At 30.1% G+C, this 23,114-nt stretch overlaps 3 non-coding genes across 3 annotated transcripts; 1 reads left to right on the forward strand and 2 right to left on the reverse strand.

Moving 5' to 3' along the window:
• Positions 1-16,675: 16,675 nt before the first annotated feature.
• Trnat-ugu lies at positions 16,676-16,747 on the reverse strand. The gene has a single exon. It is a non-coding gene; the product is annotated as a tRNA-Thr (tRNA).
• Positions 16,748-21,333: 4,586 nt separating this feature from the next.
• On the forward strand, positions 21,334-21,406 carry Trnar-ucg. Its single transcript has one exon. It is a non-coding gene; the product is annotated as a tRNA-Arg (tRNA).
• Positions 21,407-21,621: 215 nt separating this feature from the next.
• Positions 21,622-21,693, reverse strand: Trnat-ugu. The gene has a single exon. It is a non-coding gene; the product is annotated as a tRNA-Thr (tRNA).
• Between the last annotated feature and the right edge of the window lie 1,421 nt (positions 21,694-23,114).

Here is a 23,114-nt window from a genome sequence, read left to right on the forward strand (position 1 = left end):
ATTTGTTTGGCATTGTTTTGTGTAATTTTTTTTGTTATTTCTACAATTTTTTTTCGAGTATTTAATACCTACACCTCGCTTTTGATATTTAAAAAAATTTTCTTTTATAATTGTATGTACAATACTTGGTAAGGTCAAATATATTCACAAAAAATCAATTTTATGTAAAGAATTGTTGTTAGTGGTTACCTATTTTCATTTCTATTAAAACGATCTTATATATTATTTACTCTAGTAAGTTTTTTTCTGTCCTGTTCTTAGCTTCCTTGTTCTTTTGTCAAATTCCATGGTTCACCCCCTCATTTTCACAAACACGCTAGACATAATTTGAACGCAAATATATCATAAATTGAAATAATAAGTTTATCAGGCAAACATATTAGTTATTACAAATGCTCTCCTAATACTCTAGACGTATAGGTTAGGTTAGGTTAGGTTATATTGGCTGTCCACGAAGAACACACTTAGGCTATAGACCCCATTGTGATACCATATATGTGTTTTACCACCTTTCCGCTGATAATTTCATTTATCAGCTCCTCAATTTCAGAGGCTGAGTCCATCTCCTTCATGCATATGCCATACACTACACCAGCCCATCACAACTATTAATTAAATTAATTTTGATGCGACGGCGGGAATCGAACCCGCTAACCTGAGCATACCGCGGACGGAATTGGTTATGCCTTAACCAACTGAGCTAATAGGGCGGCCTCTAGAATATAATTCTCAAAACGTTATTAGGCAAACATGTTTGTCATTTTCCAACCTAACATTGCGAGTTCCTTTCTTCCCAATCCATTATGGTATTTCAGCATGGCATACAAACAATATTTTACCGAACTGTTCGCACTGTAGGAGGGGCGGAGAGCTGGTTCACATCCTAAGGGCTTAGTGCCCATTGTCACTTTTAAACTATTTCTTTAAATTATTATATACAGATTCCATAGTTTCGTTCGGTAAATAGTTGGTAAAACTGACTATTTCAGAAACATTGCCATTTCCCATAAAAGAATAGACTGAAGAAGTGAGCGTGATCTCCCCAGACTTGATGCTCTGACGTACGTTTCGTTTCTTTTTAGTTGCGTTTGCGCATTAACAGTCTTGGACAAGTGCTTACTGTAAGTGGACAAGTGCATCAGTAGGTTACGCCCAAAAAAAGAGAAAAACGTACGTCAGAGTATCGTTCTCTTTTTACCGAGTCTGGACTCCCACTTAAACAATCGTCCGTTATTAGCGTGGTCTATTCTTATATGTCTATGAAAGAAATACTTAATAGGTATTTTCCTCTTTATAGATTTTATAGTTTGAATTCATAGATTATACTGTTTACTCAGAAACTTTAATGAAGGTAGGTAAGTGAAGAAAATTGTTATTATTATCTGTTGTAAAAATATTATTTTAATCATACCCAACGCTGATAAAGTTATAATAAAACATAATTATTATTAAGTAAGGTTATGATCTATCTATCATAAAAACATGATAAAGTTTTATTGATTAATCTAAAAAGCATTACATTGAAGATTATATTTTATATAACTTACGTAATTTGAATTTAGCTTTAAATTGTAGATTAAAGGACATTAAGTATTTATACTAAGAAGTGCGTTATAAAATTTTTTGAACCTTTGTAAAAATTTTTGTTAGAAAATAAGAAAACTAATGAATTTTTTCAGATTTTTTTGCTACTTTTCTTATTTAATTTGTAATCAACAGATCTTCCTTAAAATTATGTTACTATATTTACAAAATCTTCACTAAAAATGTCGAAAATCGTTTGCCAGACGAAAATCTGGTCTAATTTTTATACCCTGTATATATGTAATATATATCAAGGTATACTAGTTTGTAATGCTTAAAAATATTGATGCTACGAGCAAATTTTTGCTACGAGCAAATATAGGTAACTTGATAACTCAAAAACGAAAAAAGAATATCATTTTTATAGCGCGCTCAGGAAGTAAAAAGTAAGGCTGAGTTCGTAAATAAGCAACATAAGCCAAAGTCTTGGGTCCGTAAGACTTATCTTGTAAACCGTTAAAGATAGAACAAAAGTTTAAATCTAAAAAATGTTTCTTATAAAAAAATAAACAACTTTTGTTTGAAACATTTTTTGTACATATCAGTGTTTACTCGTGAAAGCGCAAATTTAGCCAAAATTTTGCCGTCCATTTTCTCCAAAATTAGGAAACAAAGGGAGTTGAAAATTTGCAGGTAGCTTCAACTAATTGTCTCTTGAAGCATTCTCGAAAAACGAAAAAACTTTCTAGAAAATACTTTCTAACAATCAAATAAATAATTTTTTAAACTCTGAACTTCAGCACTTTCTATACCTTTCTGTACTATTTCAACAATTAACTCAGTCAATTGTTTGTCTTCAATTGTTTTTCAAAAATTTTTTGTTTTTTACAACTGTTAATTTTTAGAACCAAATAAAGTTATGTTAGGATTTTGGTAAGCACAAAAAAATTGCTTTTCAGCCTTGGAAATGGCCTTTTCGGAGGTTTTCTAAACATTAAATTGTTAATTAAAATATCTCGGAAATCAAAAGACACCTTTTTCATGTAAAATGACTTAAACAACTTAAAATAGCTTTATTTGATTCAAAATCAGATTTTCACCTGGAAAACTCTGGATACTTTTTAAGAAATTTTCTCTAAACGATGTACGCTTTTGTGCTCCACTACAAAGCGATTAATAAAAGTTTTTGGAATCAGTCACTAAACCATTCCAAATATTACTAATAAAAAACAAACACAATGATGAAATTTTAAAAGTGTATGAAATATTTGATTCTTAAAATGAAATTTTAGAAACAATTACAAAACTTCCTCAAAGTATTGTTAAAAAAATTGTATGTAGGTACAAACGCAACAATTAATGTGTTGAAGTATCAAGTAGTGTTTTTTAATGTTATGACAAAAAATTATACTAACCAAATTTGTTCTTTCATATTAAAAATTTACCTTTCAAAGTCCCTTGATCATATTAAACACAGTTTTGGGCTTTCTTTCGGAGCAAAATTGTGAATAATTGCATTTTAAAATTGTGATTTTTAACATGATAGTTTACGGAAAAACTCACAATAATGGTAATTGTACAAAAATTAATCGATGATTGAGCTTGAAAAAAGTTTTCATCATGAAGAAAAAATCAAAAAAATCGCAAATAATGTTTATGCAAGACGTTTAAACAAAAACCAGTCGAAATTGACGTAAAAATTTTATGTTTTACGATATTTTTAAAGCTAAAAAACATTTACGTGATACAAATATTATTTTTATTCATAGCTTCGATTTAAATTCAATGAATATAAATTAGTTGCTAACTTGACTAGTCATGTGATGGCCGAACTACTTTGTCACTTACCATGATATAAGCCCTATTAGCTCAGTTGGTTAAGGCGTAACCAGTTCCGTCCGCGGTAAGTGTGTCCTTCGTGGACAGCCAATATATCCTAACCTAACCTAACCATGATATAATGAAAATGAAAATTATTAACGAAGTACTTTAACTTTATATTTTCATGAAGTTCGAACTTACTAGATGGTGGAAAGTTAAAACATTTCCAAAAATTTTACAATCGATTTATTATATTTGTCCTATGATGAAACCTCTGTGAGTCGGAGCAGTCCAATTTATCAACGCATCTAGGCCAGGCATGTGAAAATGTGACTCAGAGAAGTTCCTCGGATTCCTCATTTAAAATACGAGTAAGACAGTGACAACCTAACCAGCGACAACCTAAAATACGAGTAAGACAGAGAGACAACATACTATTACCATTAGAGAAACTGAGATAGGTAGAAGATTCGTATACCTGTCTCTCTCACACTTCTATAAAGAGACACACAATAAAGTTTATGGCACACATTAAAGTTATAACAATGGTGACTTCGCCATCGTCATCAAATTCAATCTTTACACATCTAAAAGTGAACAAACTTGACAAAAAAAAGTATTAAAAAAAAGATTACATCTTTTGTATAATATTTTTGTGAACATTTATTTGTCACAGTGATCTTTCTTATGAGGTTTTGAGAACACTTTCATTCGGTAAGTACTTACTTATACTTTTATACTACAATAATACTATTATATTATAGGGTAAGATGTAGTACCTGGAATCAAATGTACCGTGAATAATTTTATAGTTTCTAATTTCCATACAGATATTGATATTTACTGTACATTATATTTATTCAAATGAGAGTATTTTATCAGAATGCAGGTAGGATGAAGGCTGGTTGTCAAGGGGTTTTGTTTTCCAATAAACTAAAAATAATAATTTAATATGTAATTTTTTTTCGAAAAAAGTTAGTAATTTTGATTTTTCTGACTGTCTAGTTACAAGTTGATCATTGGCAATTTCCATTGGGATATTTAAAAAATCTCTTATAAGACAAATAAATATAAAATGTTATTCTAGGTACTACACGTTCCCCTACACATTGCACTTACATGAATATTATTTTGCATTACTTCTTTTTAGTCTAGGAGCTGACATATATTTTTATGTAAACATCTTAACCATTTGATGGTATATGATTGGTATATGATGGTGATAAAACAAGAATTTTGTTTATTCTACATTTGATTGGGAAACCCGTCGTTTACGAGATATTGGACCTTGGGCTGCAAAGTTAAGAATTAAATTTAAAATTTTTATCGGACTTCCTAACTCGATGTTATCGACTGATAGAGGAAAATTAAATTTTTTATATTCTAATGAAGTCATAAAGTTAAAATATTCGATTTTTTTGATAACCCAGGCAAATTTGATCCGATCTAATTGTAATTTTTTTTTTGAACCCACTAATTTTGGGTCATTCTTTTCAGCTGTGATGAGTGTTTTTCTCTAGCTATCTCTTATGTGCTTAATTTCGGGACCGGGACTCCACCATTCTTGAAACGTATTAGAGCTAAGTTAATTTTGACCACAAATTTGAAAAGTATGTCCCAAATTTAGTAGGATTACATACTTGGTTTACCAAAATTGGATAAAATTTGAATGTGATACAGCAAAATTAAATTTTTTGGATTCTGATGACGTCATAAAGTTAAAAAAATTCGATTTTTTTGATAACATCGGTTTTCATTCGATTTTATTGGATTTTTTTTGAAACCCACTAATTTTGGATTATTCTTTTCAACTGTGATGTCAGGTTTTTGTAAGCGACCACTTATGCTCCTAATTCCGGGGACAGGACTCCACATTCTTGAAACCTATTATAGTTTTCTAACGTAAATCGATGGTTTCAACTTGACGCCGACTCATTTAAATAATATACAAATGCATGCCAGTTCCTAGACTATTTTACATTGTGTAAAAGTAAATCAAAGAAAGTTTTTATTTTTATTTTGTATAATACTTACTCTGTAAGTATTTCTCTCTGAGTCTCTGATAGAAATTATAAATGGTGTTGTGTAATCATAATTCGGTCACACAATAATCATTTAAATAACAACAGATGAAGAGAAATGTAGATTTGTATTTATAAATACATCTACCATTATTCATTATTCTTGTATTTTTATACGATTTTAAAAATAGGATTCATTCAAATTTGCTAATTACACAGGATGCGTTTATAATATTACAATATTGATTGATTTTTATTTACGTGTTGACTAGGTACAGATATATTCAGCGGTGGACTTGCCATATGGGAAGTCGGTAGAATTTCCGGTGGGCCGGTGGCCTCAGAAATGAAAAACAGATTTCCTATAATAAAATTTACCTGTGTATTTAATTGAAACCAAACTTACTCTTAATTTTTTCTATGCCAGCTGTTCACTATATATTCCAAGCGCCCTCTACCTTAAATTACTGCGGCGCGGCCCAACGTTGTGTAAACGAAAAATCCCTATAATTATCGATTGTCAGTCAGTCTATCAGGTGTATTATATGATTTCGGAATAAAAAATATACTTAAATATTCTGATTTCGAGCCATAAAAGCACATTTTTCTTTTAAAATATTAAAATTAAAAATAAATAAAAAAATTTTAAAGGTAATTTTTAAACTGTAAATCACGTGACCTAAAACGCGGGAAATCCCTGATATGATGTCTTATCGGTATGAACCATAGACCATCAGTTAGTTCAGTGTAGACAGCTGGATATAATATATCCATAGATAATAAGTATTTATATTTATTATAATCAGATGTCTATGAATATATCTGTCAAACTTATTTGTGTTATTTCGAGTAATGATACCGATATTACGTCACCAAATTGGATGCCCGCGTTTTTGACAGTTTGAAAAAGGTTTAAAATTTAATTTAAGTTCTTGGCAAGAAAGCGTGTGTATTTTTCTGAAATAATTTTTTGGTGGTTTTTTATTAGCAAAATCAACATTTTGAAGTACTTTTTCAAATATAGTAGAATATCCTATTAGATAAATAAAATTTTGACCTCCATTACATGAATTTACTACTATAGACACTATAAATTAAAATTATACTGCCATGAATATTCAAATAATAAATATAAAATTGAATAAAAACCAATCATTATTTTCACTCATTAATTTTTATTTTATTAAATCATCAAAATTACCCATAAAAATCTCTAAATTCGATTACTTATTATATGTTTTTTTGGTGGATATAATCATTTATTTAGCCTTGTTTAACTGTAATTCAAGGGTAAGGAATTTTTTTTATTGTACTACAAAAAAAAAAATATATTATGAAGATATGCGATTCGTACATATTTTTATTTCCCAATTTATGAAGTATGAATCAAAAATATGAAATTTATTTTTACTTCCATATGTCACCAACGAAGTAATTGTAGAGTAATAGTTTTTTTTTTAAATATAAGATGAAATTTCTCCGAATAATTTGCTTTTCCAAAATATTCTGAGGTGGATAGATCAAAGCAACGACCCCCACCCCTCCTGGACCTAGATTTACCATCGATTCAATTGACTAAGTATTTGTTTATGTCAAAATACTGTTGAATTTATAAAATTCTTAGGACAAACAATTCTGATTTAACCATGGATATAATAACATCGAGCTACACCAGGTACTTCTGACACCTGGATTCTGTCACGATATTCATGTTCAGTGATCCCAAAAACCTCCCAGTAACGAGTTGGGACTGATTATACGCTTGGGATACCGTTGCACCAGGTACCTCTGGGACCAATTCTGTCACGATATTCGTATTCAGCGATCCCAGAATCCCCCGTGTAATAAGTTTGAAATCATTTTCATCACTATTAATCGAATTGTGAATTTAATATTAACGGTCAATTTAAAATGCAATTATAAAATGCATATTAATTATGCTAATTGCATATTATTAATCAGACTAGGTCACAAAATTTCCTGATGCTCTAACGAATCGAAAACAGGACGTAAAAAGTGAGGTCGAGTAGGACTCATCTTGTAAACCGTTAGAGATAGAACAAAAGTTTAAATATAAAAAATGTTCCTTATCAAAAAATAAACAACTTTTGTTTGTAACATTTTTTTGTAAACATCACTGTTTACTCAAGAGGACATACATGCAAATTTTATAATATGTTTTAATATGGGATTATCAGTTATGTATGTGTGACATGAATAGTTATATAGGTAATGTGATAGAGTAATCAACATGGTATTTCAACAATTAACTCAGTCAGTTGTGTGTTTTCACTTTTTAACATTAACTTTGCATGTCACAAAGCTTCCTGACGCTCGAACGAATCGAATGCCGAAAACTGCATTCAAATCCGACTTACTGCTCAAAATTTTCGAACTGATCATTTTTTGTGCTTCGTTTCTTCGTCTATTAAGAAGGTCTTAACAGATTAGGAGATAATCTGAAAAACCAACAATTAAAGGCATGGACCAGCTACGAGGGAGGGCGAATCGCCAAAAGCCTGTTGGGTGAAGGAAACTCGCTAGATAACAGAGCCGAGGAGATCTAAGCTAAAACTAAACAGAGCAGCTGATATTAGAGTCATCGTAGAGTTACTCACAGGGCATGATAACCTGAACAGGTTCCAACATCAGATTGGAAAAAGACAATCTCCCGCGTGTGACAGATGCGGAGAAAATTCAGAAGAAACATCTATCCACTTTCTCTGTTACTGCCCGACGCTCATACAGCAGCGAAGGAAATGGTTTGGTCCGGTCATAGTCGAACCAGAAGAAATTAAGAAACTCAGCGCTAGGCAAATCCTGGGTTTCAGTACATCAGTTGGTTATAATAGCCACTGAAATTCGTATCGGGGATAGAGTACAAGGGTCTATTTGGCTAGGTGCTCTGAACCATTGCTTCGAGGCGCGATGCTCGAGCATGGCCCGTTAAACTCCATACCCATTCTTCGTCTTTTATTACATGGACGATGTATGAATATTTTACACCAAAGTTTTTTTTTTTTCGTACACATGGATATATTCTAATATATAATTACAAAAATATGAAGTAATGTATTTTATAAGTCCAATTAAATTCTACATTGGGTGTATGTTAGGTATCTATCCGTAATGTAAGTATATAAATATATTTTTTTTATTTTTACTAACTTCAAGGTTAAAATTTTTAATAGATTATTATAATATTCATATAATAAATATTATTATTATTATTATTATTATTATTATATTTGAAATCTTCATTATCTAATTTTTAAAAGGAAGTTATTTAATTTTGTATTTTTTTTCCTATTAATAAATGTTTATAATTGAATGAAACTAACTTTTACCAAAATGTTTATTCTTTAAACATTTAAATTTTATAAATGATTAAAATGTCTGTTCTATTATGATTCAAAGTTGAAATTTCTATTTATAAAAGTTTTTTAATAAAAGGTATTCAATTTTTAGCGAATTTTATAAAGGTATTTAGGTTAAACAATGGGGGCTTAACTGTTTAACTGGCTTCAATCCAGGGCCTTAAACATAAGGGCGATGGGTCGAGGTGAATTAAGCATTAGGTGGAGTAGGCAATTGCTTAGGGGGACCCCGCATTTGCTATGGGCTCCGAATAATTTATGAAGAGTAAAAATAAAATTAAAAAGGAAAATTTTTATGAGAAGGGCATACAACCACATGAGCAGACCGGGATAACTGAGATTATGTTTTCTATTCTAGGATTATTTTAAAAAAAAATTTCTTTGAGGCGGATTTGCACCAGCGCCCTATGGATTACTATTACGGTAGGCAGTACCAACAGGGCTACCGATGGTTGTTAGATAAATATAAAAATATGTTATATCTTATATAAATGATTAATAAGTTTATTTCAACTCTCTGTCAATTAGTACCAACAATCTTCATGTAGTTGAGACAACCGCATATTGGCTAGACATCGCAATTGTGTTCATAGTAACAAAATCCTACATTTAAAGCTAAGAAATGTTCATTTCATTCGTCGATTCGCTTAAATTACAAGATTATATATTCCAACTAAGTACAATTTTATTTTTCATCAATAAAATGCATGACTTTAAATTAAAATCAATTTCTTTCATAGAAGTAATGCTTTTGTTTATTTAACTTCAATGATTTTGTATCAATAAATTCATATTTTAAATTCAATCCCATGTACTTGTTCCAATCATTAGGAAATTGTTTGAAAGTATTTTTACTTTATTTCAATATGAAACGACTAACTTCAGGATGAGGTCGTTATTATTTTAAATTTTTTTTTCAGTGTACTTTTGCCTGTTTTTCTCAGTTAAGAGTACTTTTGACCGGCTAAGAGTTTTGATTGTGACACAAATAATATATGGTATATTAAAAAAGAAAATGTTTAACGATTATAAAAGAACATTGCGGCGCGGCGTCTCATGGCCATAAACACATAACGCAACCGTGTAAGCAAACAACATTTCATATATACAAACTTGTTGATTTTTTCGAAATGAGTATTTATTTTTTGATTTAAAATAAACAGAAATTAAAATAAAAATATATAAACAAAAAAATGTATTTCATAATACATATATTAAGCTGAAAGAAGTGAGTATTGAGTATAATGTAAGCGGTAGCACGTCAATTGGGCAATTGTAAGGAGACGAAAAGTAGTCCGACCGTCACATGACTAGTCAAGTTAGCAACTAATTTATATTCATTGAATTTAAATCAAAGTTATCTATAAAAATAATATTTGTATCACGTAAATGTTTTTTAATGCTTTAAAAATATCGTAAAAGATTAAATTTATACGTCAAGTTGACTAGTTTTCTTTTTTATCATATCGTTAGTGGGTTATTATTTGCATTTTAATAAATAAATATTTACAAATGAAATTCACTGCCGAAAGGACTCAGTTAAATTTGACAGATATGTACCCAGCTGTTTACAATGAACTGACAGTTAATGCCATAGAATATTTCACATAGAGAACGTCATTACCCAAAATTTTCGATATGGGGAATGAAAACGAAGACTGCCAGTTAGTTTCTATATGTCATTGGCTAGATATTGCTTACATTACACAAAATCTCTATGCATCATATGATTATGACATATGACTATGACAAGGACACATTGGAACTAACTGGCAGTCTTCTCTTTCATTCATCATATCGCATATGATATACATATACAGATATAGACTACATGCATACGTGAGTTTTTTAATGTAAGGATGTTGTTTTTTAATTCTTGTTTTTTTTTAAGAATATGCTACGAAATTCAAAGAAGAAGCAGTGTTAGATGTTCAGTGGATCAATAATATGAAGAATTAAGATCAATATTTTCAGCTACATATATACTTAAATGATTTTTGACAATTTTTTTTTATATAAATGAGTACATTTTCCAATTTTAATTTAGCGATAACTTGAAATCCTGTCATTTTCATGACTTGTAACCATCGAAACTTTTATTCAGAATGACTTAAACTAACATTTCCAAAAATTTGAAAAAGTTTAACCGAAATACAGATTACATCTAATTTGTGCGAGATCTTTTCATAATTTATTTTTCACTTCTGAAAGTACCCAATTTAAAGACAGATAAATAATGCTGAATAAACTTTCTGACATATATATTTACTTATATATTGTATGTATAAAATAATGTAATGTGTGTATAAAATTTTTTTTTATTGTATTGATAATAGTTAAAGAATTACAACTTTCATTGTAAGTGCGCCTTATTAATGTGAAAGACTTATGTAATCATATACTATAGCATACTATAACGTATAGCATATATATTGTTGAGTTGATATATAAAGAAATTAGAAGAAGTGTAAGTGTATAAATACACTGCACTATACTATTATATACTTTTAAATATAATATAGTTACATAAATATTAGCTTCCAAAAAACATAATATACATGATAAGAATATTGCATATTATAGATGTAATCAAAAAATATTCACTACGACACCTTAAGAAATGTATGGAGTTTATTACAATACTGGTATGGTAAAGAATAGGGATCACATTTTGACCTCTTTGAATGTTCTCTTACTCGAAAAAAGTAGTACTATTCACCAGAAGTATTGTTTATACGCCCAGTCAGTATGGACCTGACACCAAAATCAAAACCATCGAAACTATACAGTATTGTGTTCAAGCCTATCTGAAAGAAAATCAGTCTGATTCAAGCTTTTACTAATAGTCTTGTATGAATAACTTATAGAAATAATTATTTTTTACTTTTTAGTACAATAAAAGCTTGTCTTTTAATAAATATTTTTTATATTTAAATTAGATTCCATATTGGATTCTTATCACTTAGCCAACCATGCATTGTCATCCAAACTAAACATGTATGCAAAATTTCAGCTCAATAAGTCGTAGATTACAGAAGCCTGAATGTCTCACTGTCAATTTATGAGAAAGTTATACTAGTATAAAACCAACTTTTAAAAAAAAAAACATTAGTTCACTTTCAACAAGTGCACTTGTGACGTGTGGAATTATGGAAACGAACCCTTTTGAAGATGTCAGTCGGTGATGACTATCGTTCAATTAGACAGTACCGAAACTGTCTGGAATTATTAATAATCGTATGCCCGGATTTAATAATAATATGATAATGTTTACAATTTGTTTTATGTAGTTAGTTACAAATTTTCTTAAGTTAGTTAAAAAATATAATGCGTTAATCATTGATGTTTTTCTTTTTCACCTGCACATTCCTAATTTCTAACCTTTAAAAGTATTATTAAGTGTTTATTATGACGTTTAATTAGAAATCTGCACATGAAAAAATATCGACACCTTCATAGAGGTTCGTTTCCATAATGTCACAAGTCACAAGTGCACTTGTTAAAAGTTGGTTTTATACTTGTGGGTAGTACACATTTAAAAAATAAGCTAGTGTAGCGCCACTTTCATAAATTGACAGTGAGCTATTCAGGCTTCCATAGTAGATAATTGCTTTAAAATTAAGTTACGAGACTTAACCCGAACAATGATACAAACTTTGTTTGTTAAAAAAAAGTCTTTTTTGTAGACCAGTACAATCTGTTGTACGCTAAACGGACATATTTTATGATATCAACTATAGAAAGTAAAGATAGGTTCAATTATTGAATGAAAAAAAAAACACTCATAATACAAATGTGATGTAACCGTTCGACTTTCTATGGTAATAAATTTCTTTTTGAGGTCAATTAAATCGTTGAAACAGTACACACAATTGTTTGTTGTGTACAGTGCCAAAAACTTGTAACCAAAAAGTAGTGATCATTTTCACGAATATTGCATAATCACTTTTGGTTACGTACAAATTAAATGTTTTTTCTACTTTGTTTGTTCAACGAATATGTGGTCATACAATTGGACCACAAACTTTTTAAATTTTATTCAGTGTTTTAACTAAATTTTTTCGAATATGAGATATCAGACAAAAATTTTATCGCCTTTTTTCTCTAAATCGGTTTTATTTTACAAGCATTTATTTATCTTGCAATGTTTGTATATTTAGACGAAACATTTTAGACGAAAAAAGTGTAAGATGAAGACATATTGAGCCAATTTTTTTAAAACTATTCTGGGCGATGCATAAATCAAAATATACATCTAACTTGGTGCCGCTAGAAAGTTTGACCATTGCTATTTGCCAAATAAATCAATTATTGGAATCCATTTCTGGGGCGAAAACCATAAACCTTTGAAAATATTCAACAAAATAAGCCAAAACAGTATGCTCGGTGGTTCTCGGGGTCGTTGATCACGATTCCGAAGCCAGAATTTCGATTATTACCCCTGTTGGGATGTTCATTGGGGTGGGATGTATATTCAAGGGTTTTTGGGGTCACTAATCACGATTCCGAGGTCGTAATTTCTATATATGCCTCCCATTTTCCTGGGATAGTTTACCCTCTGCTGGTCCAAAACAGCAATATTCGATAAATTTGGAGAAAAAAGCATGTTGGGGAATTTTTAGGGTAACTGATTACGATTCCGAAGTCAGGATTCCGACATGCGCCCCCCTACCTCTGACATAATTCATAATTTTGTCGAAGATTTACAGTTGCTCTTTAAGACCAGTGAGAACGGGAGTTTATCAAAATTTTGACTTTGTAATTATGATCAGCAACCCCAAAAAGCCCCGAGGAAACTTTTTTGTCCCATTTTGTAGGGGATACGTTTTAGAAGGTTCAAATGACGGTACCTGGCAATTACTATCTCTTGTATAGTTTTCTCGCTTTTCCCGGTCTGCACTTAGGTTTGACTATATACTAGCTACTTTTATCGACTTTTTTTTACAAAAATTTAATTTATACAGTACAGTCGTGGACCTGGTACATGCCTTCAGCAATTTTTTTTTTATTGATTACAAAAATTACTCAATAAAATCAATCAACAATATAGTTAATCAAATAGTAATTGCAAAAGAAAGCTTCTACAAAACTCATACTTTTATTACTAAAAAAAATTAATCAAAATAAATTGATCATTGTTGATTATACTAATCAATTATTATTAATCAATTTATAAAATATTTGGTGGTTTTATTAAAATAAAAATTGTTGATTTTATTAATTTTTTTTTTCTTTTTTTGTCAAATATAGCTTACAAAAATTATAACAACGCGAAAAATAGAAAGTATTAAAAATATTAAAAGAATATATGGTTATAAAAACCAATAATAGGTTGAAAATAAAAAAAAAACTCTTGAGCAGCAAAGGTGCTCCATCACCAACATCATATTTCCCCCTAATTTAATTTTTCTATTAAAATTGTGAGTTTTGTCTTTTCACATGAAATATTTACATAAAAAAGCGTATAGAGAGGCCGGGAATTCAACATTAACTCAATTGTCAAATAAATTTTCAACCATCTAGATCAATTTGGGACAGCTTTGGAGTTGCGCAAAGTCTTAAAAACAGAGACAGAGCATTGATCTTGTAAACATCAGTTGTGAGTTCGATTCTCAGAAGGTGCAAATTTTTAATAATTAATTGTTTTTCATTTACAATATTTAAATATTCTTGTTGCAATATTCATCTTAGATTATCAGTATATTGATCAATATCGATAATGACTCAATAATATTGATCGTGTGAAATAAACTTGACATTTTATTGTATTTAATTTTTTTTTTCCATTGAATTTCACTCCTCAGACAATCAATATTGAATTAATAAGCTTCTATCTACGTGGTTCAATTCTAGCCTCTTCCACTACCGCATGTATGGAAAAGCGAATGCCAGTGTGTCTGTCCGTTTCCGGGCTATAGGCGTGCTTTGATTGACTCTCTTTAATCGTTAATAACTCCGCTAATTTTGAGTTGGGGAAAAAAACGGCAAAGGAATAAATGTCTTAGAATTTTTGCAAGAAATATACCCTCAAATTTATACACGGTGATTTCTGAACACTCAATATTTCAGCTATTCCTAAAAATTCCATAAATCATGTTCTAAGAGTCATGAAACGGATTTACAACACACCTTAATTCGGGCATGGGCGAGTTATTTTAAATCGAAGTCACCATTGTTATAACTTTATTGTGTACCATAAACTTTATTGTGTGTCTCTTTATCCAAGTCCGCATTGCTCATAGAGGAGGAAGCGAGAAGGGCATACGACTCTTGGGTAGATATATAGGGTAGGTAGAAAAAAATGTCGTATCTCTGTCTTACTTATATTATTGGTTAACACTGGTTAGGTTGTCGCTGTCTTGCTCGTTATTTAGTTACAGAAGTCTGAGGGACTTCTCTGAATCATATTTGCCCATGCATTCCTTTTCCAATAACCTTCAATACAGTACATAAGTCTGCATTTTTGGGAAAAATATAACTAAAAAAATATATAATAACTTTCTATTAAGTTACTTTAAATACATCCAACAGGAATTGTGCAATCCATTGCTAAAATTGTTATTTTCAGTAACAACGGACCATGAAATTAATTTGACCTTCAATCATGTTTGGTTTCTTCAAACATACCTACATTACATTACAACTTTTAAAACAAAATGATATTATTAAAAAGTATATATATTTAATAAAAAAATTTTAATATAAATCAATTGTGATATGCAGCTCTAAACGCGATTCCAATCAATGCACAAGCAGTGCAACAAGAGCTCAATGATTTTGTTTGCTAACAAATTTTAAACATAGATGATTTTACCATTAAATGTATCGGAAAATGAGCCGATGTCAGTATGGGTGTCAGATCCATACTGACTAGACGTATCCACAATACTTCTAGTGAATAGTACTATTTAACACTGTAATGTCACTGATGTTATGGCATACCAGCAATATTTATTGAAATGGTAAAATTGGTTAAGAATAATAGAATGAGTGGCAGTTTGACAATAAACATAGCGTTACACCTAAATTGAAATCAGATACTTTTTCTGTATCTATTCCTATACCATACCAATACTGTAATAAACGCCATGCATTTCTTTATCGTGCAGAAGGAAAAATTATTAAAAGGAACTGTGGGAAAAGCTTCAACTCCGAATTTATCTTATTTTGGAGACAGCTGTACTGATGGAGGCCCCAATTCGGCGGGACCACAATGTGGCCCCTTAGGCTATTGGCCTCACTGATCTCATTGTTAATGTGCCCCTAAACGTCCTACACCAGCCAAAAACAAACTTTATAATTCCATGGTCTAGTACCTTTCAACGATCTTACTTTACAATACGCGAGTTATATAATGTTTGATAACTACGAATTAAATTTTTTTTAAGAGAAAGATTTCATTACACGTTCTTTTATGTTTGGTAATTACCCACAACAAGTTGGACCACCTTTTTTTTATAAAACATGATTCTTATATTTTTAATAACAATGAAACAAACCATCCTAGCGATGACCTTAAAGAGTTTTAAGTGAAAAACTTCCATGCAAATTAATTTTGTAAGTTTGTAATTGTACATACACAAAATTTTTATTAACATTTTTCATGGCCTTTTTTTTAATTGTGTTGTATATCCAGAGCCGGGTTAAGGGGACTTTCTCATTTAAAATTTTCAAAAAAATTTTGTTTGAAACATTTTTTCGTAAACATCACTGTTTACCCGTGAGGACTCAAATTAGTATAGATCATTATACAGCATGTATTGTATGGGAATATCTAAGAGTGGCTATCCTTCTATACTTACATGACGGAAAAAATGGAATTAGTTCTTGAATCTAACCTTTTTATATCATAATTCATTATTCGGATGTACAATTAATTTGTTCGATTTTCGTAAAAATAGTCAAATTTTTAAATAATTAGTTGTAAAAAAATGCCCCCTGTGAGAATCGAACTCACGACCCCTGGTTTACAAGACCAGTGCTCTGCCTCTGAGCTAAGGAGGCGATACATTCCAGTAATAATTCCTTAAAGTTTTGCCCGAATATTAAAAACCTACAAACACTCGAATAAAGCTAATTTTTTGGAAAAAGTGAAATATAACATCTCTTTAACACTTTGTCATACAATGATCAACCGTACTAATTCAGCACGTGTTAACTCAATCCAACTTTTCACGTATGGACCTATTTTGGTGGTATTAGAAGACTTAAAAAGTTTGTACATTGTTCTACCAGATATAGTACAGCTCAAAATAAGTCGACTTAGCTAAACTTAGTACCTAAGTTGCTACGTTTGGGAGTTTGGCTGTCCAAAATTAAAATTTTAAGATTATTTTTGTAACTTAGCACGAAAAGAAGCGATTACGTAATTAACACTGTCTATAAATGGTATTTCAACAATTAACTCAGTTAATTGTTTGTTTTCACTTGTTTTTTACATAAAAATGTTTCTTAATATGAGACAAAAATACTCTCCTTAAATTTTATGACAATTTGAAGGAAGAAAACTTGATCAAGTTTGAAACCTAAAAAATAAACTTTCTTTTTTACTGGAACCGCAAAGCTCGGAAATTCTTCTTTAATTTATTACAGGATTCTAAAACTTCGATTGAACTTAAAATATTTTGAAGATGAAAAATAACTATATATTGGAAACTTAAATCGACAATTTAATCAAATTTTAATTATTTTTAGCGATTGAATTAAGAAAATACGAGCAGAGTAGATAAATATTATAATTTTTTTATCAAGTTTTCAACTTTGTTGATGCACTTTGTTATAACTGAACGAATTTAGACGAAAAGTAAAAATAAAATTTTTCGATATTTGACTTAATTTTCGAAATACCGAAACAGAATAATTAAAACGATATTTCAAAACTAAGCCAGATATCGAAAAATTTTACTTAGTGTTTTGTAAACTAAGTCCGCCCCTGTGTATATTGTTGCTGTTTATTATTAAATTTTATTGTAATTAAAGATTATAGGAGGATTAAAAATAATAATTAAAACAATTATCCATTTTATTTTTATCGAAATATAAAAATAAAAGTGACCTCCGTTGAGCTAGCTTTAAGATAGGAATCTATAAATATAGGTATCGATAGTTGATAACTGAGATACCATATTTAATTGTTATGTCACTCATTCTCATATCCATATACGGCCCACAGTGTAGAGATTTTCAGGCCTCCTTTCTAACAAAAGGGAAACGAATTCATTTAAATTCAAATTAAGATATTGAATTTGAATTTGACAAGATTTGGAAATTATTTTTTCGATACTGACGTATCATTTTCATTTTTGCGGTATCGAACCAAGGGCGTCACTTGCCGATAAAATATAAAATTAAATCTATTCTACAGGCGTGCATCTAAAGTTAAATTTTGGGGGGTCATAGACACTGAAATCCGGATTTATACTGGTGAGAACCGTGGACTTTTTTTTATGTTTTCGTGAAGGGCCTTACCTAAAAATTCCTTTTTCTACTATTATTTTTTTGCCCTTCATTGCATGGGCGCCCTTTTCTTAAAAATTTATTGTCAAAAATGATTTTATTTAGTTTTTTGTACCCTATATATGAAATATATCATGTATATTCAGTTTAATCCCAAGTTTGAAACGCTTAGAAATATTGATGCTACTCAAACACGGAAAGAAATATCGAGTTGATTTCCGGACCCTAAAAGTGAGTTTGAGTTCGTAAATTGGTAACATGGGTCCATTGAATTTTGTAAACCAAGATTTGCAAGAAAAATAACAAAAGTTTAAATGTAAAATTTTTTCATATAAAAAATGAAACATTTTTTCTTAAATAACTTTGTTTTTCCATGAGAGTCCAAATGAAGGCAAAAATGAAGTTCCCTTTTTCTCAAAAACTATAAAAGATGATTAGTTGAAAATTTGTAGGTACCTTGATTGATTCTAATTTCATACTAAATTAATCCGAACGCTAAAATTTTGAATTCAGTAGAATTATCCTTTTTTTAAAGCAAGTGGGTGCTTTGAACCATTTTTGTGAATTTCTAGAGGGAGCAGCAGGCCCTACCTGACACCCCTTAGCGACGCTCATGTATCGAACAAAACACCTTGTTGTAAATTGGTTTTGAAAAAAACTTGTTAAAAAAGTGTTTAAAGATATGATTTAAAATATGTCAATTTTAATTGAATCCATGGAAAAAATTCCAATTTTTCAATTAAAAAATTTTCAAAGGGGCGATTATTCTTGGTCTCTACTCATAATTTTATTTCATTCTGTAAAAAAATGAGTTTACAGACATTCTGCGTTCAGAGAAAATTTAAGGAAAAATCATGTAATAATTCCAAAAACAAGTAATTATACCTAAAATGTCTAGTTTTGATGAACTATTTTTGTTTTATTCAAATTTTAAAAGAATAATTAATCTTTCAAAAAAAAATCCACAACATTTCAAACACATTTGATTTGATAAATGGCTGTCAGTACATAATTGAGGAAGATTTAAAGAAAAAATTATATCTAGTGAGAAATATACTTTAAAAAAAACATATATAAATTGTTTTTGGATGAAACTGAAAACGTATTATTTTACACCTGGCAGCACAATATTCAACACAGCGTCCTCGAGACTAATTTTACCTGTTTCAAATATATAAACATAAAAAAAAAATTCAAGGTCCTCTTGCGCTTTGTAGGGAAGTGAAAGTGCCTTCCCTTCCCTACACATATTATAATTTACAACTAAAAATACATGTATATAGTACAGTCAATCTGGCATTTTGACTGGAAAAAATTTCAATGGTGGATCTGAGGTTATAGATCGTTAGGGGGGCATGTAAACAACTTTAAAAAAAATTAAGAGAATTTTTCGTTCCGCTGTTTTTGAGAAAATCCAAAAAAATTTTGGATTGCGTTTTTCTCGGAATCTATTGGTTTAAGGTAAAAGTTTTTCAAATAAAAAATGTAGAGGGCATTGTCAGCTACATACGAGCTAAATTACAAAAAGTAGGTGGCGCTAAAGTATCAAAAAAAGGGTTTTTCACGATTTTCATTAAGAAAAAATCATTTTTTTGTAAAAGTGTAAAAAAAATTAGCTTCAACTTTTATTTAAACAATTTTTTTATAAAACTTACCGTTTTTGAAATACAGCTTGCTGAAGAGTACACATCGGACATTTTATGCCGTGCTGTGTTTGAGATTGTAGAATTTAAAATTGAATTGATTGTTCGAAGAACTGTTAACTACGGTGCGTTGCATTTTTGGCCTATAGCTCGGAAACGGTAAGTTTTTCATAAAAATTGTTTGAATAAAAGTTGAAGCCGATTTTGAGTCAAACAACTTTCTCATTTACACTTTTACAAAAAAATCATTTTTTCTTAATGAAAATGGTGAAAACCCCTTTATTTGATACTTTAGCGCCACCTACTTTTTGTAATTTAACTCGTATGACGTTGCTCCAATGACATAAAATGTAGCTGACAATGTCCTCTACATTTTTTATTTGAAAAACTTTTACCTTAAACGAATAGATTCCGAGAAAAACGCATTCCAAAATTTTTTTGGATTTTCTCAAAAACAGCGAAACGAAAAATTCTCTTAATTTTTTTTAAAGTTATTTACATGCCCCCCCAACGATCTATAACCTCAGATGCACCATTGAAATTTTTTCCAGGTCCGGCCTTTTTTTCGTCTAGATTGACTGTATCAATATGTTCATTTACGATACTATAAAAATGCTTCTGAAGTGTTATTTCATCACTCAGAATGGAGATAGCTGCAGTCAAAATATATTATATTGAACATAAATTAAGATAGTATAGCAGTATCGAAGTCATATAACTCTAATCAAATCAGCAATAATTTTTTTGCTGATTTAAAATCATTTATAATTTTTTTTTTTGAAGTAATATGAGCCCCAAGGCAAGTTTAAACTTGTGGTTGAAATTATTTGTATCTTATTTTCAACTTTGATGATGAATTTTGTTAAAACTTCATGAATGTAGACGAAAAATAAAAATAAAATTTTTCGATATCTGCCTTGGTTTTCGAAATATTGAAAGCTAAATAATTAAACGCAATTTGACGAGTTTTTTATGTTTTCTTTTTGGCAAGCATTAAGAAAAAAAGCAGCAAGCCTTTTCTATTTGCAAAGCAGGAAAGTAGGGTAATATTTTTTTTGCATAAATAGAATCTGTGATAAATTTTCTTCATGATGAAAACTTTTTTGAAGTTGATTCACCTATTAATTTCTCTTCCGAGTTCTTCCGTAAGGTACTAAGTTAAAAATCACAATTTTAAAATGAAATAATTCAAAATTTTGTCCTGCAAGAGACCCCAAAAACTGTGTTTATTGTGATCTAGGGACTTTCAACTATCGTTTACCGCAAAAAAAATTAATATTCACTTGCTCAAAAACCGGACTACTTTAAAGAGAAAATAAATGCATTTGATATCATTTCTCAAACACTATATGCAATGTGTATTACATTCATGCAAACATTATACAATAATCAATACGTTTCGTTTCTGTAATAGTAATAGTATAGTGAATACGATCCCGTATATGGAATTAGTTCTTGAATCTAACCTTTTTATATCATCGTTAACGTACAGACCGTGTGGCCTAACGGATAAGGCGTCGGACTTCGAATCCGAAGATTGCAGGTTCGAGTCCTGTCACGGTCGAAGTAACTTTTTTATATTCAAAAATTGTTATTTTATTTTTTATGTTCCTTAAAATATTCTTCTGTAACTTTGAACTTAAAAATATCCAAAAACAGACTCACCACCATTTTCATTTCCGAAAACCAGCTCACAAATTCATCATTCGGATGTACAAATTAATTTGTTCGATTTTCGTAAAAATAGTCAAATTTTTAAATAATTACTTGTTAAAAAAATGCCTCCTGTGAGAATCGAACTCACGACCCCTGGTTTACAAGACCAGTGCTCTGCCTCTGAGCTAAGGAGGCGATACATTCCAGTAATAATTCCTTAAATTTTTACCCGAATATTAAAAACCTACAAACAATCGAATAAAGCTAATTTTTTGAAAAAAGTAAAATATAACATCTCTTTAACACTTTCTCATACAAAGATCAACCCGTACTAATTCAGCACGTGTTAACTCAATCCAACTTTTCACGTATTAACCTTTTTTGGTGGTATTAGAAGACTCAAAAGGTTTGTACATTGTTCTACCAGATATAGTACAGCTCAAAATAAGTCGACTTAGCTAAACTTAGTACGTAAGTTGCTACGTTTGGGAGTTTGGCTGTCCAAAGTTAAAATTTTAAGATTGTTTTACGAAATCAAAGCCACTTTTTACGACCTGAACACGCTTTAAATATAATTTAGCTCGATAATCCTTTTCGTTTTTGAGTTATCGTGATGACGGGTAGAAAGACAGGCGGGTGGACAAGCAAAAATGAGCTAACTAGATTATTTTTAAGCACCAAAATATAGTTTGCATCATCAATATTTTTAAGCGTTACAAAACTTAATGTACTCTGATATATTTCATATATAGGGTATAAAAATCTCCTTGAGAACCTAAAATTTGTTAACTAAAATCAGTTTCTAATATAAAATTGTTTTTTTGCAAATTGGATCATTGAGACAGTAACGACATCTTTACGAAAAAAAATATCACGATTATAAAGTATTCAATGCAGTACGTAGATATAGGTAAGAAGTGTAAATGAAATTCACTATTCAAAATATAAATTACCATGGCAATTGACTAATGGTGGCTGTGATTTCACTTTCATAAAACAATTATTAAGTAATAAATTATTTAGACCATGCAACGCTGAACGCGATTAATCAGGATAATTTTTTTTGTTTCAATTTTTAAGTAAATTTATTTTTAACAAGTGAAAACAAACAATTGACTGAGTTAATTGTTGAAATACCATGCATAGTCAGTGTTGATTTCTTTATCACATAACACATACAAACATGTGACACATACATAACTGATAATCAAGTATAGTACATATTATAAAATTTCCGCCTACTTGGCGCCCTCACGGGTAAAGAGTGATGTTTCTGAAAAAATGTTTCAAACAAAAGTTGTTTAATTTTTTATAAGGAACATTTTTTACATTCAAACTTTTGTTCTATCTCTAACGGTTTACAAGATGGGACCCAAGACCCAATTGACCTATGATGCTCATTTACGAACTTGACCTCACTTTTTACGTCCTGAGTACGCTGTAAAAATTTCAGCTCGATATCTTTTTTCGTTTTCGAGTTATCGTGTCCACAGACGGACGGACGGACGGACAACCAGAAATGGACTAATTAGGTGATTTTATGAACACCTATGGCAAAATTTTTTCCCTAGCATCATTATTTTTAAGCGTTACAAACTTGGGACTAAACTTAATAT

The sequence above is a fragment of the Chrysoperla carnea genome, chromosome X (assembly GCF_905475395.1).
Source record: "Chrysoperla carnea chromosome X, inChrCarn1.1, whole genome shotgun sequence".
Classification (NCBI taxonomy): domain Eukaryota; kingdom Metazoa; phylum Arthropoda; class Insecta; order Neuroptera; family Chrysopidae; genus Chrysoperla; species Chrysoperla carnea.